The sequence below is a fragment of the Anopheles maculipalpis genome, chromosome 2RL, assembly GCF_943734695.1.
Source record: "Anopheles maculipalpis chromosome 2RL, idAnoMacuDA_375_x, whole genome shotgun sequence".
NCBI lineage: Eukaryota > Metazoa > Arthropoda > Insecta > Diptera > Culicidae > Anopheles > Anopheles maculipalpis.
Window position 1 is genome coordinate 65,694,093 of NC_064871.1, and position 21,093 is coordinate 65,715,185.

General features: G+C 41.9%; 2 protein-coding genes across 3 annotated transcripts in view; both read left to right on the plus strand.

The window, feature by feature from the left end:
- Positions 1-21,093, plus strand: part of LOC126556080 (ubiquitin carboxyl-terminal hydrolase calypso) — a 332,487-nt gene that overhangs the window by 255,676 nt on the left and 55,718 nt on the right. The gene's annotated exons all lie outside the window — the stretch shown is intronic.
- LOC126555968 (matrix metalloproteinase-2) overlaps positions 1-21,093 on the plus strand; it is a 274,794-nt gene that overhangs the window by 219 nt on the left and 253,482 nt on the right. The gene's annotated exons all lie outside the window — the stretch shown is intronic.

Below are 21,093 nucleotides of genomic sequence, written 5' to 3' on the forward strand. Positions count from 1 at the left end.
TTCGAGTTGTTGTTAGGCTCTCCTCTTCCCTGCCGGCGTATTTATAGCAGCAATTGTTCTGATAAGCTTACGTTTAGATGCAGGAACTTTGCTTCATTTGACAAGAGAATCAGCCAAGGATGAGAGCTATTACTGGATTACGGTTAGCTTATCAGCGGGAGGATTAATATGCTTCGCAAGTCGCGTTCTTGAGACATCTGGTCAGAGTTATAAAAAGTTTTAAAAGACCTTCCGAGGATTACGAATACGCAATCTAACATCAGTTCCATTAGAAGTTCAATCGATTGTTTCAAACAAATATACACATGTATGACATATTGTTGTCTGGCAGTTTATGCATTGGTTTGATGAAGCCACCAATTATTTAATGAATGTTTATGTTTATTTATCTAATTTTTATACTCGTGCTGTCTAGCAAATAATTGTAGCAAACTCATATCACAGCACACATGTATCGTAAATAATTTGAATTGCTTGCATCGAAATAATTACCCATTGCCACCAAAACCATTAGTGGCCACACATCAGTGTGATGTATGAGAAATAGGTTTCGTACTGTTCAATTACTTGTGCATCTGAACCGTGGAGTATTATCATCTCGTCGCAAACCATCTGGAATGTTTTACTGTACGAAAAACAACATCATGCTATTAATCTAGCCTTTGGAACACGCGGTACCGTGCGTCCTTCCGCGTTTTCACATTGTAGAGAAAATTTATAGAAACCATTTCAACGCAACAATCTTCTGCTTGACGTCTAATGATGCTTTGAAAACAGTAATCATTAGGTGTCGGGAGAACGCTGGGCGATGTAATACTCACACATTAATCCTAATCAATCATGTGCCTTCGCGTCCTTTTCCTATTCTTCTTCATATTCCTCTTTTTAATGGGTTGGCGATTTGCTGGGCACTTGCTGGACATAAAATATCATCGACTTACTGTTCTTATTGATGTACTTTAGAGCGGACTATAGTACATCAATAAGACGGACTGAATCGGACACTTTGAGTTACATTGAATTTTCGTATGATATGAACAAATTAAGCGAAGATCAAGCTAGAACGTAGCAGTACTTTCAGTAGCGACCTAGTGATTGGTAGAACAAGTATGTTTCAACAATGCCGAAGCAAACATCTATTGAAATTAGAAAAATTGTAATTTCTAACATGGAAAAGAGTAGAAATGTTAAAGAAATCAGTAAAATCACCAATATTAGCAAATCTAAAGTTCAGGGCATACAAAGTTCAGGGTAGAATTGCTAATAAAACACCTACTAACGAATCAAAACGACAATGGACAAAGATATAAAATTTTGGACGAAGGTAATACGATCTAACCCGTTTCAACCATAAGTTTTCATGGTATTTTGTATGTTGCTATTGTTTTTGGAAGGTTCTATTCACGGACGAGACAAAAGTTAATCTCTAACAGGTTGACTGATAAGTCCCAGGTCTAACAAAGAAAAACACATTTTTTTGGTCAAAATTCGTTTTTATTATTCAACATAGTTCCCTTCAAGAACGATACAGCGATTATAACGACCTTCCAATTTTTTGATACAATTTTGTTAGTACTCCTTTGGTTTTGCCTCAAAATAGGCCTTAGTTTCGGCGACCACCTCTTCATTGCAGCCAAGCTTTTTCCCTGCGAGCATCCTTTTGAGGTCTGAGAACAAGAAAAAGTCGCTGCGGGCCAGATCTGGAGAATACGGTGGGTGGGGAAGCAATTCGAAGCCCAATTCATGAATTTTTGCCATCGTTCTCAATGACTTGTGGCACGGTGCGTTGACTTGGTGGAACAACACTTTTTTCTTCTTCGTTCTTTTTTCGTTCGTCAAGCAACCAAAAGTTGCTTGACAAAAGACGCTCTGTCTCACAAACTAATTGACATACAGACGTCAAATTTTGACACGAATCATTTGAAGGTTGGTGCTATATAAAAATAATATGCATTTAATACTAGCGGCGCATTCTATGTGTCAGACCGGGGACTTATCAGCCAACCTGTTACAGATCTGATATTCGACGCTACTTGTGGAGAATAACTGGTGAAGAATTTCCAATGGCAAATTTACCATTTAATCAGCAAAATACGGTGGAGACTCCGTCATGCTATGGGGTTGTATGACATCAAAAGGAGTTGGCAAATTACATATTATACATGGAATCATGGATGCTACGCATTCTATCGAAATTCTTAAGGCAAATGTTCAGCCAAGTGTTGAACAATTGACAACACTGCCCATCAGTGTTAGCAGCTCCTCCACAGTCACCAGACCTCAATATAATCGAGCTTGTTTTGTACCAACTTTAAAAAAAAAATGTTGCAAAACGCAGGCCTTCCAATTTGAAAAGGTTGTTGAAAAATATTGAGCGAAGAATGGCGTCTAATCGATCCAAATTTTTGTTTGAAACTTGCCCAAAGGATGCCGAAAAGATTGCTAAATAAACTAAATATTAAGGTGTTCGACTTTGAATGCCCAGCGCGATATGAAGACTTTTCTCGTTTGTACCTCATTATTTTCGTAGAAAAGAGCTTTTTCAATTCTTTTTTCACATCACCGCGTTGAAGTTGAAGTAGAAAAAGCCACCTGCACAGTTTTGATGATGTTTTACAATTCTAGGAAGCTGTTAAATGTATCGACAAATGGAGGGAACGGCCGAATTCGAAGTGTCCGATTTTGAATACCCAGCACTGTATGTAGCCGAATGGTTGAAATCCCATCCGGATCATTCCCCCGTATCGGCGACTGTCTACTATCCAACTGTGCTATATCATCAAGTCTAGTAAAGCCATTAGATGATGACTGCCGTGTCCTAGTAGGTTGTTAAGCCAAGAAGGAGAGGAAAAGTATGTAGTCGACCCTTAATTTTCCCTTTCTAGGTGAGAATGGTTCGAAAGGGACTCGATACCCGTACTTGTCGTCGTTTGAAAGAGCTGGACCTTACAACTACAAGACTTCGATCCATATATCCATAGTTGATTCAATGACATTTTACAGTAGTTCAGTGGGACAGGGTTGATAGGGTTGCAAAAGTTGCATTATTTACTGACTTGAATTAATTTCTTAGGAACAGTTCTGTTGTTTTGGCTGTAAAAAAGTAATGATTCTTGTTGTTTCAAGAGTAAGAGTCTCCAAACTGTGGCTAACGGGCCGTAGGCGCTCGTATGCGTAGTTTTGAGTAACACAATATGATCAGTTTGTTGTTGCTTTTTGTCAGCTATGAACTCAGAAGTCAATATCGTTTTCTTTTATGTGTAACAGGCAAAGAAGTATAACAACAAGTTGTTAAGTGTGATGTATGTAGTAATGTATGGCAGTGGAAATCACGTTTAGGTGATAATTCATCTATCGTCGCAAATTACTTCCCTTGGCCGACACTTAGTATTACATCATACAACAGTGCCTAGTGGGCATTACATCGTTGAGCTCTTCGGGTGGGCAGCTGCATCACAATCGAACTTTTGCAGCGGTACCGCAAATCGTGCGTAAAACAAGTGCATCCGCTGGTAAAATATGCAAATATTCTTTAACGGCGCCGCTTAAATTATATCGACCTCAAAGTCGCCTCAATTGTGTGTGGTTCGGAAGAGAAAGGTTTTGCCTCGATTTTAATTGAATTAAACCCATAAGGTCGGCTTCATGGAAGGGAAACGTTCATCATTCTTTAGGTTTTTATGTGTCACCAGTTCCGTCCAAGACGGTGATAATCGGTGGTGAAGAATGCATATTATGGTTCGGATGGTTACTTATCAGTACGTAGCGATTTCATGCATGAGAAAGTGCATTTGGTACCAAACGATACCACCACTAAACGATGCAAAACAAACACTGGCAAGCGGAATGAAGTTCTTGAGCTCTCTGACGATGATGCCCACCGAGTCAAGAGGGTTCTCGCAACATAAGCTTCTATTGAATCGCTTCGAATCACATATTCCTAAATATTTTCTCCAAGAACGTTACTTTTCTATTTGGAGCTTAACGTACTTTAATTTAAATTAATGTAATGAAGCTTTAGATGTTTAAAAATAGTTGTGAATTATCTTCGTTACGTGTAATAAATTGTGGTATAAAACATGTTTACATCCAAATATATCTACTTAAAAGATTTAAAACCCTGTTGATGTTTTCAAACTGTGTTTTCGAAGAAATAGTATAAAAATTTATAACTGTAACAATTTTCAAATGTTTCTCCATAAAAATTTGAAATTCTTCTCACCAAAAAAGATATTCCATTTCTGGCCAAGCGGCTCACTCGCTTTCTGACTCCACATCAAATAGTTTCCATCTGTTGAACAACAGTGAAGTTGTTTGATGCTAGGCATCATATTCTTTTCCTCGCTCCTTCTTTCATCAAGATAACATCCATTGCAAGACAATGCCATCTCCCTCAACAGCCCACTGTCTACACAGTGTGTTCTCTCATTTCCTCTGCTGCATCATTTCACTTTCCTGCGCGCTGGATGAATGCAGTTTTACCAGGCCCTTCTGCACCCTGGGCACGATATTATTATGCTCATCACAAACATCATCATGCTGCTGCACATGGCACGGCTTCTTCCTGTACGCAAGCCGGGGCGGTAGCATTGAAAAAAAGGGTAGAAGAAGTTGTAATAAGAATCATGTGCCTTATGGTCGAGAGCGTAGGAAAATGCACTCGCGCGCTGCGCTCATGTGGTGTTATTGGAGTAGGCTGATTTGTGGGAGTTTGGTTTCGGTTTGCTTCCGTTTGCTCAGCTGAGAGAACGCAGCATGATGATGGGTCGTAGTGGCTCTCGTAGCTCTTTCTATGCTGGCGTTTGTATGCGTTCATGTTGATCGAAGGGTCAGGAAATGGAAACGTATGAATCATTCAATGCATGCTCTGTCATATGTTGGACACTTCTGTAGCTGTACAGGAAGGAAACCACAACAGTTCCTATCGAACGCGAAGCGAACCAATGAAGCGAAGCATTATCAATGGTTCAGAAACCCTTTTCTGTTCTTAGCATTTGTGCTAAGCGACTGCTACTTCGCTTTTAAAAGGAGTGTAAAGGTATAAATTAATGCGCCCCCGGTCCGACTTGAGTGTGCAGGGAGTGGTAGTAGTATTCCAGACTAACGACCTCTCCATTCGCGGGAGTTGCTGACCACCGACACGGTTGTGAATGTCAGCTGAATTTAACGAAGCGAAAGCATTTAATGAATTCAAATGCCATCGTTATGAGAGTTGATTGACGAGAACGCTGGTGAGCTCACCAGCTGCATACTGAGAGCATGGAGCATTGCTAGTCATCCGCTTCCACGAGGAGAATATGAATTTTTATGTCTGCAAACATTCATAGAATAAGCGTCAAAATATTTGTAATTTTAATGTGTCAATGCTCTACGTATCTAGCTGCGAGGTAGTAATATGATTTGAATAAACAAATGATTTACTTTGTGGCAATGTTGGAGTTTGACTAGAATGTTGCTACATCGCACAAAGCTCGATCCATCATTAGGTCAACACGTTCCCTTTTACGTGCGGACACGCAATTTTCTAATTAACTTTTTTTCCACCTACTGGCCTAATTCAAGGGCACCCGTTTTGTGTATGTTTGATTTACATTTATTTTAGAACACTACGGCGTCGCGACGCCATCGTTAATACGTCTCCCTTAACGAATGTCGTGCCTTTTGGTCAATATGTAAATTTAAAGAAAAAATATAAACAAAAGAGACGATCACCCATCAAGGTTAAAGTAAATATTAGCTCATGAAGAAGCACACAAATTACTACAAAAATAACGTTTGGCCAATGCTTTACCACCACCGATCGATCTTAAGTGGACACAACACCGAGCATCGAACTATAATGGATCGTCCACCATCTAGAACGGGTGTCGGGCGCCGTCGGAAGTGGTGCCACTTTTCAGCAGTCGATCATCGAAAGTGATTTTTGGCACACTGACTAGCCTCGAACGTAGCGTTTCTGGTCCGTCAAAGTCAATCACAATTGAACAAGTTTGAGGTCGCCCTTATACGCGACCTGGGATGACGAACTGCTTGCTAGGTCGATTGGTGCTAAAGTAAAGCCACTTGTGAGACAGGTCACTGCTGCCATCGGCTAGTCACGGTATGCGGGTGGTAGCAGGAAATGAAAAAGATGGCAACTGGCTGCAGTTTTTTTTTTTGCGTGTGTAATTTAATAACTTTTCCACTTGAGTGAAGCCCTTTTGCGGGTTGTGAGGTTGTGTATGTCGTGTATGAGCTCGGTCGTTTTTCTTGGGATGTTTTCCCTGGATTTTGTTTTCATGCCGGTCGCATCATAGCCGGCATGTTGCGTGTGGCGAGACGGAAATGACTGGTTTTTGTTACGTTTTATGTTTTGTCTATAGGTGTGTTGGGAAAAGTGTGCGCATATTGAGATGGAAATCGGTAAGCAAAAAGAGCTAAGCTGGTATGCCTCTGTGCATAGGCTGGAATAAAAATGTTATACTTCAACGACAACGGGACGGTTGGTTACTGTACATGCTCGGTTGGTGTTTGAGTGCCGCTTCGGCGCGTTCTCCATGCTAGGGTTCGCTGAGCGTGAAAAACTTCAAATTATTGCACTGCGATTCGGATTATTTCGTTGTTGACTCTCTGTCTCTCTTCAGATTGTGATGGTTTTGAGCATCATATGTAAAAACGTTGTTGTAACAAGAATTGTTATTTGAACGCTATTTTTTTGCAAGATTTTCAAGAAATTCTAGAACATGGCCGCCAACAACAAAGCCGATTGAGAGATGTGACATGCGATTCGATCAACAATCTTCTGCGCAAGAGAAAGATCGCTAGATCAAAAGCGAAAAAAAAGTAAAAAAAAAAACATAAATTGTTGTAATTCGTAGATCAAATGGTGGTCAATTCATAACTGAAAATAACATATTATATCATTATTAGGACCGCAAATAAATAACGGCCGTTTTGAAATCGATGGGGCCACTGTGGACTGTGGCGTGATTTTGACGCTTATAAACGACATAAATCAAATTCGGGAATAACGCAATTAAGCTGTGTAAACAGATAAATGATTATTTCGTGTCAGTAAAAGTTCCTAGTTCTTGAAAATATCTAATTTTGAGCCTGATAAGCGAAATATGTGGCAGGTGTTGCTGTTTTTGTTTCGAGCCAAGAAAACGGCAGCCAAAGCGCATCGAGAACTTTGAAGTGTTTACGGCGATGCTGCTCTAGGCGAAACAAGGTGTCGGGATTGGTTGTCCCAACAGCTTGTCCCGAGGAAGGCCAAAAACGTTCGCCGACGAAGAATTAGTGGAGGAAAGTCATGACCAAACGCAAGAAGAGCTTGCAGTCCTGCTTGGTGTAACTCGTCAGGCCATATCATCACGGCTAAGGCATGTTAGGCATGATACAGAATGATGGCAAATGGATACCACACGAGTTGAAGCCGCAGGAAATTGAAGGCAGACTCTTCATGTGTGAATTGCTGGTCCAGCGGCACAACAGAAATGGGTTCCTGCACAGAACCGTGACGGGAGACGAGAAGTGGATTTTGTTCAGCAATCCTTAGCGCAAAAAATCTGAGTTATGCTGAGTATTTGGTGGGACCTGCTCGGCGTTATCTACTACGAACTTCTGAAACCGGAAGAAACAATCACTGGTGAACGCTACCGGAAACAATTGATGAGTTTAAGCCGACCACTGCGTGAAAAACGGCTAGAATACTCATCATGGTTTACAGAACACGCCGTATTCAACGGATCTGGCACCATTGGATTTTTATCTGTTCCGATCCATGGCACATGGATTGGCTGACCCGCAGTTCTCCTCCTATGAGCAGATCCAGAATTGGTTGGTTGCGTTTGATTGCGTCGAAAAATGTATCATTTTTCTGAAAAGCAATCCTCGATTCTCCCGAAAGGCAGAAGAAAGCAATAAACAATAATGGCCAATACTTTTATTTACCCAATTTCTATAAATCAAAATGCCACGAGTAAAAATAAACTTATGAAAAAACGGCCGTTATTTATTTGCGCACCTAACATAACGTAACAAAACATGAATTTTTGTTGAATTTAATGGGTACTTTTGCCTGCGAAATAATCAATTAAACTAATCGGTCGGTCGGAAATAGTTTTCAAGTTTGAACGATCTTTTAAATGGTATTGATTGTATCTACCATCGTAAGGTATGAATCATGCTTTGCAGTACCGTTTTTTTCCCATTCCCGTCTCAAATATGTTGCTACATGGTTTCGTATACGCAGATTGACCCAGCGCACCAGCTGGGCTATGTTGTGGCATTTCATTATTCTTGTTAGCCGACAAACAAAGAGAGTATGCGGCGGAGCGGATATGGTAGGTTAGAAGCTCTGAAAGGTTAGGCGCAGGGCAGTAGGCTTTAACTCTTTGACCGCCTTTGTTTCCATGTTTTTGTTGTGCACAAGACATTAAAGTAACATTAACGTATTCATTGCATTGCGATTTCCGTCCGGCTTCCTTTTGTTAAGAAGTCCGATCAACCACGGACATGATCGTTAAGAACGATACATACCGTATATGCTTTGAAGTCGGTGTATGCGTTATTCATTCTCTACTCTATGTTTAACGCTGATGACATTGTGCCGTAACGACCCGAACGTGTCAGTTGATTTTTAAACAGCCTTACTTCCTTGCCACCAATATTAGTTGAAGTGACATCAGTAACGTTTTCACCTGAACGGCCAATTTCACCAACACCTTCGCGGGTGCTTCATGCACGGTGTTCCACCCCCACCGAGTGACAGATTTGAATTATGTGCGTGAGAAGAGTTTTAATTAATTTTGTTAGATTTCTTTTCCTGCGAACACCAACACATCCCATCGTGCTTACGGTCTGCTCTTTAAAATGGTAGATCGTACTTGTTTGCTTGGAAGATTGTTTAATCACACCAGTCGCCAAGTCAGTCACCTCTATTCAATCAGCTAATCGGTGGAGCTTTTACTGTTGTCACTTGGGCGACAGAAGGGATTCCCTGTGATCGGTTGTCCGCTTGCTATAGCCCAGCATGCCACTAGAGCATAAAGTCAATGGTCTCATAAATTAGGAATGAAAACACCACTTGCTACTGTGTCGTGGGGCGTCAGGGTGTCGTCTACTCGCTGTGCATCTGCCGAAGGCGACGTCTATTACGCGAGTGGTTGTAGACGTCGCTGTTGTCTCCCGCGAGTTACCAATATTGATTTATGAGGTTCAATCTTGTCTAGAAGCGAGCCAAAGCGCCATCATACGCAAGGGAAGCAGTGCTGGTGATAGAGAGCGTATCCGAACTGTCAAGGACTGAAAAGAAAGGTCAATATTGACGTACCGAAGGGTGATAGGTCTTTGAGAATGTACGAAGGGTTTAATAATGTATAGGTTTTAGGCTGGACCAATTGAACGTAAAGTGGTGTTTGCTGTTGGATAAGGCGTAATTGATTTGGCTTTACGTTTGAAGTGTTTTTGATTTTTAACAAATCGGAAACGATTACTGCATGCTTGCAGTTACACAATAATTGTTGACTTGACACCTTGCTTCATTCGTGTGATTTGTAGCTTGAGTGACTCATCGGACACATGGCCGTATTTCAAGTTTTCTTCTACTCTTAAGATCTGAGTTATGTGTTTATTCTGAATGAATCAGAGTAGTAAAGGAAGTACCTGCAACCCACTTCACGCTTTTCATATCTGATGTTTGTATTTAATAATGGAATATGAAGGGAAAGTTTTGAAGTATGACACAAATTATTCTGCACCTGCAACTGCATCGCTAAGAACGTTGAGCTCATTATCTATTAAACTAAACAGTGGATGAGCTCAGTTTCTTAATAGTTTCCCAGTAGAGCGCGATGACAAATGTCACATTCCCATGAACTTCTGAGCCTCGGGAAAGTTTTGGATGATCCACCGATCAGCAGGTAGCGCATAAATTGACCCGCATCCGAAACTCATTATCCACCTTCCGGCTAGATAAATCACCCAGCGGGGAAGTCGTTCGTCTTCGTTCATCTTGGACGTTGTCTTGTTCATCAAGCATTCCCCAATTCATTGCCGGCGCTAAGCGTTTTTTTCACGAGCGGAAGTGTATCAACCGCGAGTTTATTTCAAATTGCAAGCGCATCGCGATGCACGAACGACGATTCCTTCAATTGCATGTAAATCAGATGCACAAAAACCCAAACGACTGGCCCCCAAGTCCATTGCAAATGTCTGGAATGAATTCGAATAAATGTGCAAAAGTGGTAAGTGACGTGATGCCTTTTCGGATCGATGCCATCGTACGAAATGTACCTACGGGAAAAGGGTGCTACCATAGTGTTCAACCCCCCGGGGCCAAGTGACCATTTTAGAATGTGGGCTTAGGGTGCAGAAATCGGTAAAGAGCAGGATAGGATGGCGCCGGCGTTTTCCTGCCGTTAAATCGTCGCCGGGGTGGTTTGTTGGCCAGTGTGTCCGATAGTTGGGACACGAAGGGTACGCTAGGACGATCACTTGTGCATACTTATTTAAATTATTATGATTCTTCGTCCATAATCTTGTACCGTCGGTCTCGGGGAGGAAAGACTTCTTACGGATGCCGCTCCAGACGACAACGGTTGTCGATTCGTACGCCTGGCAAGTGCGTTCCATTGCATTGTTGCATATTTAATTGTTCTGCAGGGTATGCAGTGCAGTGAGAGGGAGTGTGAGCGAGAGGAATGAAGGTTGCGATAAATGTGCACGACACGATTTTTGCTCCTCGCGGGAATCCGTGGAATCCTTTCGTCTGCTCGTTCGTATTCGTGGCCGAGTCCTCGAGAAGAGGGCAATTTTTCGTCTTCCTTTTTTTTTTTGTTTTCTGCCACGGCCAAGTGTGGTGGAGGTCTCTCGGTGGGATTTCTTCATTCGTCGATTCGTGTTCCCCGGTCGCTGACACCCGCGCTGGCCCTTCCCCTGTTTGGTTTCATTTGGTAATTCCTGCCAAGTGCTTGGCGCTGGAGCCACGTTTCACTGACTTTTAATTATTCTAGTGTGTAGTTTAATTAATTTCAGGTCCCCTCCCGGCGGGCCAAGCTCCTCGGTTTGCATGCCAGCCTTGAGCTAGCGGGAAAGGTTATTTAGTCAGGGGTCGCGGACTGTGAAGGTGCCTTTGGATGGATTGGTAAAGGGGAAACTGGACGATACATTGAACGGCGGTACAAAGTCAGTGACCAATACCACCCCCCCCTTCACTTCACCGGGAGCTTCCACCGACTTTGGCAGTACGCTGGTAGGACGCACCGTGGTTAAATTGTTTTTCCCGGACGATGGGGGCATTTTTAAAGAGATACGGTTTAATGTAATGTGTTGCAAACGGGAGGGGAAAGCTTTTGCAGACGTGTGAACAACGAGCAGGATATGTAAATCCAGTAGCCTTCCATTCCAAGCAGTTCAGGTTTCGTAATGAAGCAAAGCCCCCGAGCTCCACGGGAGGTGCATACAGTCCGGGTGCATTTATGCTGGTGCAAAGTCGTTTAAAGCAGCTAATGGAGCAATATTGCGAGAGTTCTACCAGAGCCATCGAGACGGGAATGTTTTTTTTCCGGCACAAAGCACACACCCACACACACACACACAATTTCTATGCTGAACACGTGAACCTTTGACAGCACATCGAAGGGTCCGTGGCAGGATGGAGTTGCTTCGGAATCCCGTTGCTGTTAATTGTTATTACTCCTGGGGGCGTGCCAGTCGTTTTGGTCGTGTTTACTTATCAGTTGATTTTTATTAATTTAAGCAGTCGATGAAGACGACGTGTCGGATTATGCTGCCATGACGCCGCTTCTCGGCAGGCGCCCAACAGTGAGGGTTTGGTTTGGGGATTGAATGTTGCTTTTTTTTTTCTTTTGTTTTGGTGACCAAAGGAAACCTTATTAGGACGGAATATGTTTGTAAGGACGATTTGGAAAACGTGGCCGAATGTTGGCGGATAAAGTTGTCTTCATTTTGTCGGAATGTGGTGGACATGGTTTTGATGGGGGCTACTAAATGAAACTAATTTTCCCCGTCTCGGTTCTGCTGGGATCACGATATTATGTGTAATGTCTTTGCCTCTATGAAGTTTTGGCAGTCCATATTATGATCGCAAGGACTTAATTGATATCTATACAAGTGTTTAATTAATTCATTAGACAAGTTGGATGAGAAGAATAATGTGTTTTTCACAATCAAAATTTGATATTTGAAAAGTAAATGATGGACTAAAAGGATGTGTGGAAGTTGACTCTTTATTGTTTATTGTTTATTGTTTAATAATTGATTCGTCCATCGAGAACGGTTTAACGAGGCAAACACGCTTGCTATGGCTAAGATGCTTTACAAGAATTTACAATAAACGCAGAGAACTTTTAAATTGGGACATAGACATCGTAAAATCAAACTGACACGAACATTGATTGAAACGCCTAATCATGGCCTTAAGCGGGGCGTTAGTACCGCATAGTGTGTTAGCGCGAGCTTCGTGCAACATTTGTCGGTGTCTTGATACCAGTAGCGGGACAGCAAAATAAATCCTACTTACTAGTGACGGATCATCAATAGTTTCAAGTAGTAGTCCTGCTATAAAGATAACCTGAGCTCTGTTGCGCCTGACTTCTAACGTTTCTAGGCCCAGAAGAAGACAACGTTGATTGTAGGGTGGTAGTAAGGATCCGTCTGCCCAACCTAGCTTTCTTATGGAGTATCATGTGAACCTTTTCTGTATTGTCTCAAGTCGTCTTATAGATATAACAGTATAAGGACAAGTCACAATAGAACAGTATTCTAACATCGGACGAACCAACGAACAATACAGAGATTTTAGACAATATGGGTCATTAAAGTCCCTGGTCGATTTAAACAGTATACCTAGTGTTCTATTTGCGCGGTTAATAACGTTGTCATAGTGATGCTTAAAAGTCAACTTATCATCAATCAAAACACCTAGGTCACGTATTTCTTTAGTTCTCGCTATCTTGACGCTATTTATCTGATATTCGTACCTAACAGGTGAGCGCGTCCGAGTGAAAGACACCACAAAGCACTTTTCTGTACAAACCGTCAATGAGTTCTGGACGCACCACAGGTTAAAAACAGTAACAGCATGTTGTAGTCTCTCACAGTCGTCAGTAGTTTTTACAGGCATAAACAATTTCACGTCGTCAGCGTACAGAAGGTAGGAATCGTCAGGTAACACAGAACACAGATCATTGACAAACAGGATAAATAGAAGCGGTCCCAGATTACTTCCTTGTGGAAGCAGTTTCCCTGAGGTGCTGGTGAAAGGACGAGAGGTGTGTTGGCCAAATTGAACGCGATATGTGCTGTTTAGGAGGTATGAGCTCAGCCATGCTGTGATTTTGATGGAGAAGCCTAACAAATGGAGCTTACGGAGTAGTATTTCATGGGATATACTATCGAAAGCTGCCCTTAGGTCAGTGTACATACAGTCCATCTGTATGCCCTGGTCCATACAGTTCGCACACTCGGATACAAATTGCACCAAATTTGTCGAGGTGGAACGCTTGGGCATAAAGCCGTGTTGTTCCTTCACAATGCAGCAGGCTGAAGCATGCAGGATCGATTCGCGAACCATTATCTCCAAAACTTTCTCCAAATTCCAGTAGTTTTATGCCGAAAAACTACAGGAATAAACCATTCTTCAAATGTACACTGCACAATTTTTTCCCCTTTTTGAGATATAACAGCATGTGTGACTACATCGAATTAAAAAAGAAAAATATTCCTATTTCATTTCTCTCTGACCCATCTCAACGGGCAAGCCATCTATTATAGGGTGTGACGACGGGTAAGGCCCCCTCGAGTCCTCTCAGCGGTTTATCGGTCGACGCAAGCTTACGGTTGTGGTAAATAATTTATTATTTTAAAAGTGAATAACACACGTTCAATTTTATGTGTGAACACGTTCCGGCATCGCTCAAAGGAAAATTCACCCTGCCCGATCTTGATATCGTGCATTAAGCTAATCGATTTTCCCGCAAGTTCCTGTGGAAATGATTGTCTACCGGTGATACGATCGTCACCCTTCACTTTTATTTTACGCGTGCTATAAAGTCATCTCTTTCCCTCCCTGCTGTTGTATTTCCTGCGCAACTGACGAGCCCTTCTTGATTGGGGAGGAAGTGTTTTTGTGCTAGGTCAGTTCGCGTGGTGTGCACACGTGACGGTTCCAATTAATTAATGAAAACGGCGCTATGCTGTTCGAGCTGCTGGTAGACATTCTTGACAGTTTTTTACCATCATATCTTGGACCCATTATAGAGAATCGTACTAGGTTTATTTTTAATTTAAAGGTAACAATGTGTCATTTTGCTTGCTTCCGTTACTTTCGCTGCTGATAACATTAATTGAGGGAAATAATTTTTCCCATTAAAAACAACGTGCTCTCGGAAAAGTACGCATTTGTATGCGTTTTGCGCTGCATCCTGCATCCTGCATACTCCGGTACAGTATGTTTGCATTACCAAAAGTTAACAGCTTTGTACTTATCCGTTGTTTGTAAAAGAGATTTGAAAACAAATTTTGATTTTTTCACTTTTACAATCACTTCATATCTTGGAGCCGTTGGACCAGTTGGTGCCAATGTTTATCGTTTGTGTTGTGGAATTTTGCACGATTTTTCGCACACGTCACTTTCGTTTCTTGTCGAATGCTCTTTTCACAACTCTCCGGCCTAGTGCAATTTCGCCTGCGATCCCATGTTTTATCGCAGTTCGAAATTAATTCTAGACCGCCTATGGTTCAATAGCCATAGATTTTCTATTTTTGGGCCATCCTCAAATTAACTTTCCTTTTACACACACGCATACACAGATCGCGGCACATCGTACACAAGTGCGTGTGCTTTCTTCGCATGGGAATTTCCGTACAACATCAAGATGCGCGTGAGAGAGAAATTTTGTTTTTCACTTATATATATATAAATGTTCCACTTTCCAGCATCGAATCGTCTGTGCGTACTCGTCGTAAATCTTACCACCCCGATTGAGAACGTTTGGCCTATCTAACTCACCGTCGTTGTTGATGTTGTAGTTTGTTTTATTTTCATTTGGATTTTCATTGGTTTGAAGAGAAGGGGTAAAAGAACGTCACTCCATTCGCTGGGGGAAAAGTGTCGTTGCTCTCTTGCTTACCGAAACATTAGAACGATGATTTAAGACACTTCTTGTGGACCATTACAGCGGGTCGGTCTTAGCCAATTTTGGAATCAAGAAAGCAAGTGTGACAGTTGTGCCTTGGCGTTGCCCGTTACACCTTTGCTGCGATGCTGAGCGATGAGCAATGCAAAAGGAATGGTAGGAAAATGAAGCACTTGTTTGGATGCAGGAATTCCACCAATATTGGCATGGTCGATGTTTCGAAGGCGCCGCCATCTCCAAAGCAGATCCCCAGTGGTCATAAATGTCTTCCGCAGCATCAACAAAACCGGTGCAATGCAATAACACAGCTGTCGAAAGCGGGTTGTAGATCGGCCGATTTTATGGCGGCTTTGGTTGCTTTTGCTGGTTGCGACCAATTGGAGGTTATGCATATGAGTCGTAGGAATGCTGTGTACCATTAAGACTGCTCGTAATCGTTCCGATCAACGACGCACGGAGCACACATTTTTCCGGGATAAATTAGCTTGGGCTAATGGTGTTAATCCATGGGACGTGTGGCAAGAGTTATGTGCAATGATGGAGTGGAGCAATTTGCAATGATAGTTTCAAGTGATTTTAGTCGTTTTGTCAGCTGAGTTGGGTTAATGTGGCGATGAAATTTGTTCATTGGTTCATTCGTTCGTGCGACTTCTTTTTTGGGTAGATTTGAATATAGCATATCACTTTTCAAGTCACCTTTAAATAAGAATGTTCATAATTTCTTATCATTTTGATTATTTCGTGATGGATCCAATTAGTTATGGTTACTGTATTGATCAGTCATTGTATTCGTGGAGGTTTTACAGGGTTTATCAGTCCATATAGCGTTAAAAATGTAGGGTAGAAGATGCACAACATCATTCGACATAAACACACATTATATCACTTTAGCTACGCTGTTTTAATCAATAAGACAATCTGCAATTGGTTTAGAAAGCCGTCAGATTCGGTACCTTTTACAATACCTTGATCATGGTCATCGGTTTGAATTCGGAAACGGTTCGGGCGTTTCATTTAGAATTAGCGATTCGTTTCTCAAGACGCTTGGATTGACGCTCAGTATAAAAAATCCAATCCAAGAATTCACCTTTGTATGCTAAACATAGCCATCGTAAATGTATAGAAAAAGGGACGAATCTGATGATGTTCTAAAATAATCAGGAATTGTGTAATAAATTGATACAGCGTAGCTAAACTGATGTAATGTGTGTGTTCAAGTCGGATGAGGTTGTGCATCTCAAATTCTACATTGTTCCGGGTATCCTAATGCTTGCTTATTGGGTTTTATGGGATGGTAAACCTTGTATGGTAACCCTGCAGTAAATTTCATCTCTACATACTATACGAACAATCAAATCAAATTACTTAGTTTAGAATGGGTATCGAAGCTCATCTGGATGGACTGTACGAAGGACTAAGCTATTCTTAATTATTCAAGGTAATGGCAGGAACCCAAACCACTTTTAATGTTTGGAGTTGTGCAGAGCCAAAGAATAATGGTATTGAACAAGAACCATGTTAGATTTATTGGATCTATTTTGTTGTCTATTGTTTTGTTTTCAACTACTACTGCTGTTGTAATCATTTTTCAATATAGATTTTTCATATTACTTTTGTAGCAATTAGTTCTGATTAGCTAGATGCTTAACTTTGCTCCAGACTCTTTTCACTACTATTTACAGGATAGTTTTAATTCATGTCCTATCTATCCTTCAATCAATCGCGTCAACTATCAGAAACTAGAGACAAAGTGCATAAATTTTATCCATCCTCCCAAAGGAGTTCTCTTCACTTGCCTTCTCACACTTCCTGGCATCGTGGTTAAGTGATCAATGTTTTGAAAACCTGCTATCCATCACTGGCGGTTGAGCTGGTGTGACTTTTCTTTTGTCGCGACCCAGTGAACTCCGTAATCCACGCGCCACACTCCGGTAACGTTAACGGGTGGAAGGTAGAAGCGTTACGCTCGGGAACTAAAATCCAACTGCAGTTAGCTCCATAAATCACGGTCGGAAAAAGCGGGCAATGGTGAGAAAATTAGTGCAAGGAATACAGACTGTTGCGCTCGGGTTCGGTTGTTCAAAGAGCAACTTCAACGTAAAAGGAGCACACGGCCGCCGACGCCTGCACTCTCGATGGATCGTTTTACTTCAAATGGTGTAAGCAATGGGTTTTCCTCGGCAACAAATGGGTGGTTGTGTAGAACGGATTGTATAGCACGTGTGCGTTTAGAGGGGAAGGATGGGAAGGATGTATGTGTGTTGGAAAAAACTGCACTATCTGGGCCCTCATGCAAAGAAATGCATTTTTCCAAAAATAAACTCACCACCATACTTTGCTTTTGGAGGTGGAGAGTTCATGAAGGCTTATGCTGAGAGCAGCCAGTATTCCAAGCACTGATATGTTTCTATCTTGCTTCCTCTACAATACTGCTAGGGTGTATTTTCAATCGATCTTGAAAAGGGGCGAAGGATTTGCCCATTTCAATAAGAAAGGGTCCTCGTCGCCAGGGTCACTCACCGGCGACCAATGTGTGCCTCGGACGACTCCTTAGGACGATGTTTTTATTTTGACATTGATTTCAAAACATTTTCTTTTCAAGGTTTTTGTAAAAAATCAAATCCTTTCCTTATGGGATTTGTGTTTTTTCCAAGGCATAATAAATAGACCTGATAGTAAAATAATTAAAAATAGAAATGAATAAAATATTCAATATTAAATAGGAAATGTTTTGCCAGCTTAAAGATGTTTTACGTACTAATAAAGCTTCGTTCAGAAGATGTTTTTATGCAAATCATCGTGCAAGCCCTGCAAATGTGTTCCTCCGGGAATACTGTGATGCCATTTTAGCTCGAGCGACTGTTTGTGCATTTTGAATCTTTTTCAACGTTTTGTTTACACACCACCTTACCGGAGCAGTTGCAGACATTCCATGCCAGCCTACAAGCATCTGCGTGAGCGTAATTCTAAGCACTTCATTACCGAGAATTAACTCCCATTACAACGGTTCGTGCAAGGGAAAAATGTATGCCAACAAATGTTGTGTGCACTGTGCAGCATGCAACTAACGTCTAGAAATAGTGAGTGTTGATATTTTTGGGAAAAATCTAGCCTTCCGGTGCGTACGATGCAGTCTGTGGGTGTGCGCAGTTGACGGTGACGCAGTTTTCACTGTCGTCTAAATTTTCCTGGCCACACTCATTTTCTCCACTCCATTTGCTTTTCCTTGAACTGTGTATCGTTTGATTGAGAAAAAGGTGAAAAGAACGAATGGTTCTACTGACCTAAATTTATTACGATTTTTTGAACGCTCCTTCAGCGTTTCTTCAACGTCTTCCTGTGGCAGACGATTTTTACTGTTTGAGTATGTAATTTTGCTTCCCTACTCGACATGTTGAGCTAGCATTTCACGGCAATTTTAACTGACCGATAGAACACATGCCGCTGCCATGGACGACGGTGATTCAAACATTTGAGGTTCAAACTGATGTTTTGGTGCAAGTCTTTTTATTCTCTTCAGCTTTCGGTTTGTATAAACAACTGCTATGTAGAGCGTCTGACACGGGACAGACTGTAGTTACTGTCTGGGAACATCTTAGCTGCAGCTGCATGTACCCAAAGTAGATGTCCAGAGAAGAGCCAGAGAAAAAGGGAGGGAGAGAAAGAGAATGTGCGTAACGCACTTGGCGTGGGATGCAGTTTACACATTTTCGTTTCCTTATTCGATCGCGATCCTCTGTTTGCATTAACTTCACATCACCCTGGGGCCCGGTGGCGTCGCGTCGTACCGTTGAGAAAACAGGTTTGCAGCTGGTTCGATACATCTCGTCGATGTCCTTTCGGTGGTTGTCGTACACAGGGCGGCAACGCTTGCTTCTTCTTGCAGGCATCCAAGATCGGTCGGGTTTTTGACCTTACGTAGGACGTTGTAGATCTCACGGAAGGGCAAGAATTGTCTTGTTTTGCACTTGGCCCAAGTCAGGGTCTTGCAATGGAACCGTGCACGTCTGCTGACCATCTGGAGACAACGGACACTGGTAATAAAGAAATCATTCTTCGTCTAGTGCTGTGTTTACCGAAAAACCTCTCCAGCATGACGGATCCGTCTTCAGTGATCGTCAGCTAATGCAAACAAGACGCTAATTGAGTTACACAAAGCGAAACTCAACCGTCGCCAGACGTGTTCAGCTAAAGTCATAGGATTTTCCCAGAATGATGCGCTTTTCCCGGGTATATGCACCAAGCGCAGACAAATGTTAAAAATAATATTTCAAACCTACGCTGGCTCCGCACATTGGTGAGTCGGTGGTACACGCAATTTTTAGTTACGAACCCATCCATCATCCAAACCCCCGTCTGACCTTGCGGTGATTCAGCTGGAATGAAATTTTCTTCAAAATCGTCTAGATTTTCGGAAGCTTAGTCCGAAAATAAACGTGAACAGTTTTTCGCGAAATCAATCACTTAAGTGATGCGTTTTGGCAGGATTTATTATGGTCTGACGCCAGTTGGAATATAGCAAATGAATCATACAAATATATTAAGTGCGCAAATAAATAACGGCCGTTTTTTCATAAGTTTATTTTTACTCGTGGCATTTTGATTTGTAGAAATTGGTTCAATCAAAGTATTGGCCATTATTATTTATTACTTTCTTCCACCTTTTGGGTAAATCGCGGATTCCTTTTTCGGAAAAATGATACTGAATGAATGAATGAAACCGGAAGAAATTTCGGAATGTTTCTTCCGGTTTCAGAAGTTCGTAGTAGATGACGCCGAGCAGGTCCCACCAAATACTCAGCATAACTTTCGAGCTATGGATGTTCGCCCGAGCTGATGATGATGATGGATGTTCGGCCGAGCGGAAGGCCGAGCTTTCACGTTGAGGATCCTCCACGGCGAGATCACCGCTTCAAAATCACTAATCTGTTTACACAGTTTGATTAAGTAATTCCCGGAATTAATTTATAACGTTTGTAAACGTCAAAATCGCGCCACAGTTCACAATGGCCTCATCGATTTCAAAACGGCCGTCATTTATTTGCGGAGCTAGTAGCAAACAGCAAATGAATGTCCAAGAACAGGAATTGTGGTGCTTCTTCTGTTTGTAACGAGATTTTTTACAGACGGTCAGTTTTGTTTGTGTTTTCCCACTCACATTCCATTATAAGGCAAAGAACGTGTTAGTGTGGTGGCTTGATGGACTTTTTTTAGAGTGATATAAAAGCCTCCAACATAAAGAAATCCGGTTTTTACTACACCTGTGTTTAATGTATCTCATTCGCTTGCCTGCCAACATATTCCTTTCGACGGCTCTTAGGTGGGGTTCGAAATCAGATCGATTCTCTCCTCTTAAGCTAGCACGACAGAGCAAAAAAGAAAAAGCCGTTTCAAACGAGTTTAGTCCGTAGATGGTTGTTTGGCAAAAGATGTCGTTAAACATAGCACTAACATTGGCAAAAAATTGATGAATCAAAGTTTGGAAGGCTTTTCCGTTGGGAATTCGAGCTGGCATAGAAGCGAAAAAAGATTAATGTCAACATATATGGGCTCGGAACACCGAAAGCCTTCCATTGTGTGCCTTATTTGGGTAAATTGTGCCCACTGTGTAGACATATTTCCATGATCCATGCACCAAATGTGTACAATTATACAGTTCAAAAGGACGGAACCGGCGTCTGTGTTAGGTCAACGGAACAAACCTTTCTGCAATCGCGATCGGTTCATTGTTTGGATTTTCGTGTGTTTCGTGTGTGTTTTTTTCGCAACGTTTATGCATTTATTTTGTTGATGCGAATGGATCAAAATGCACTAAAGGGTCAACAGACAGGTACCAGACATGGTGGCACCCCCGGCCTGGACCTATTGTCATTGTGTTTACCGGCGGATTGCTGCTCGCTATTCGTGAGGGCGCCAGCAGTTTCAGCCAAACCGAATTTTTGAGCATATGAAA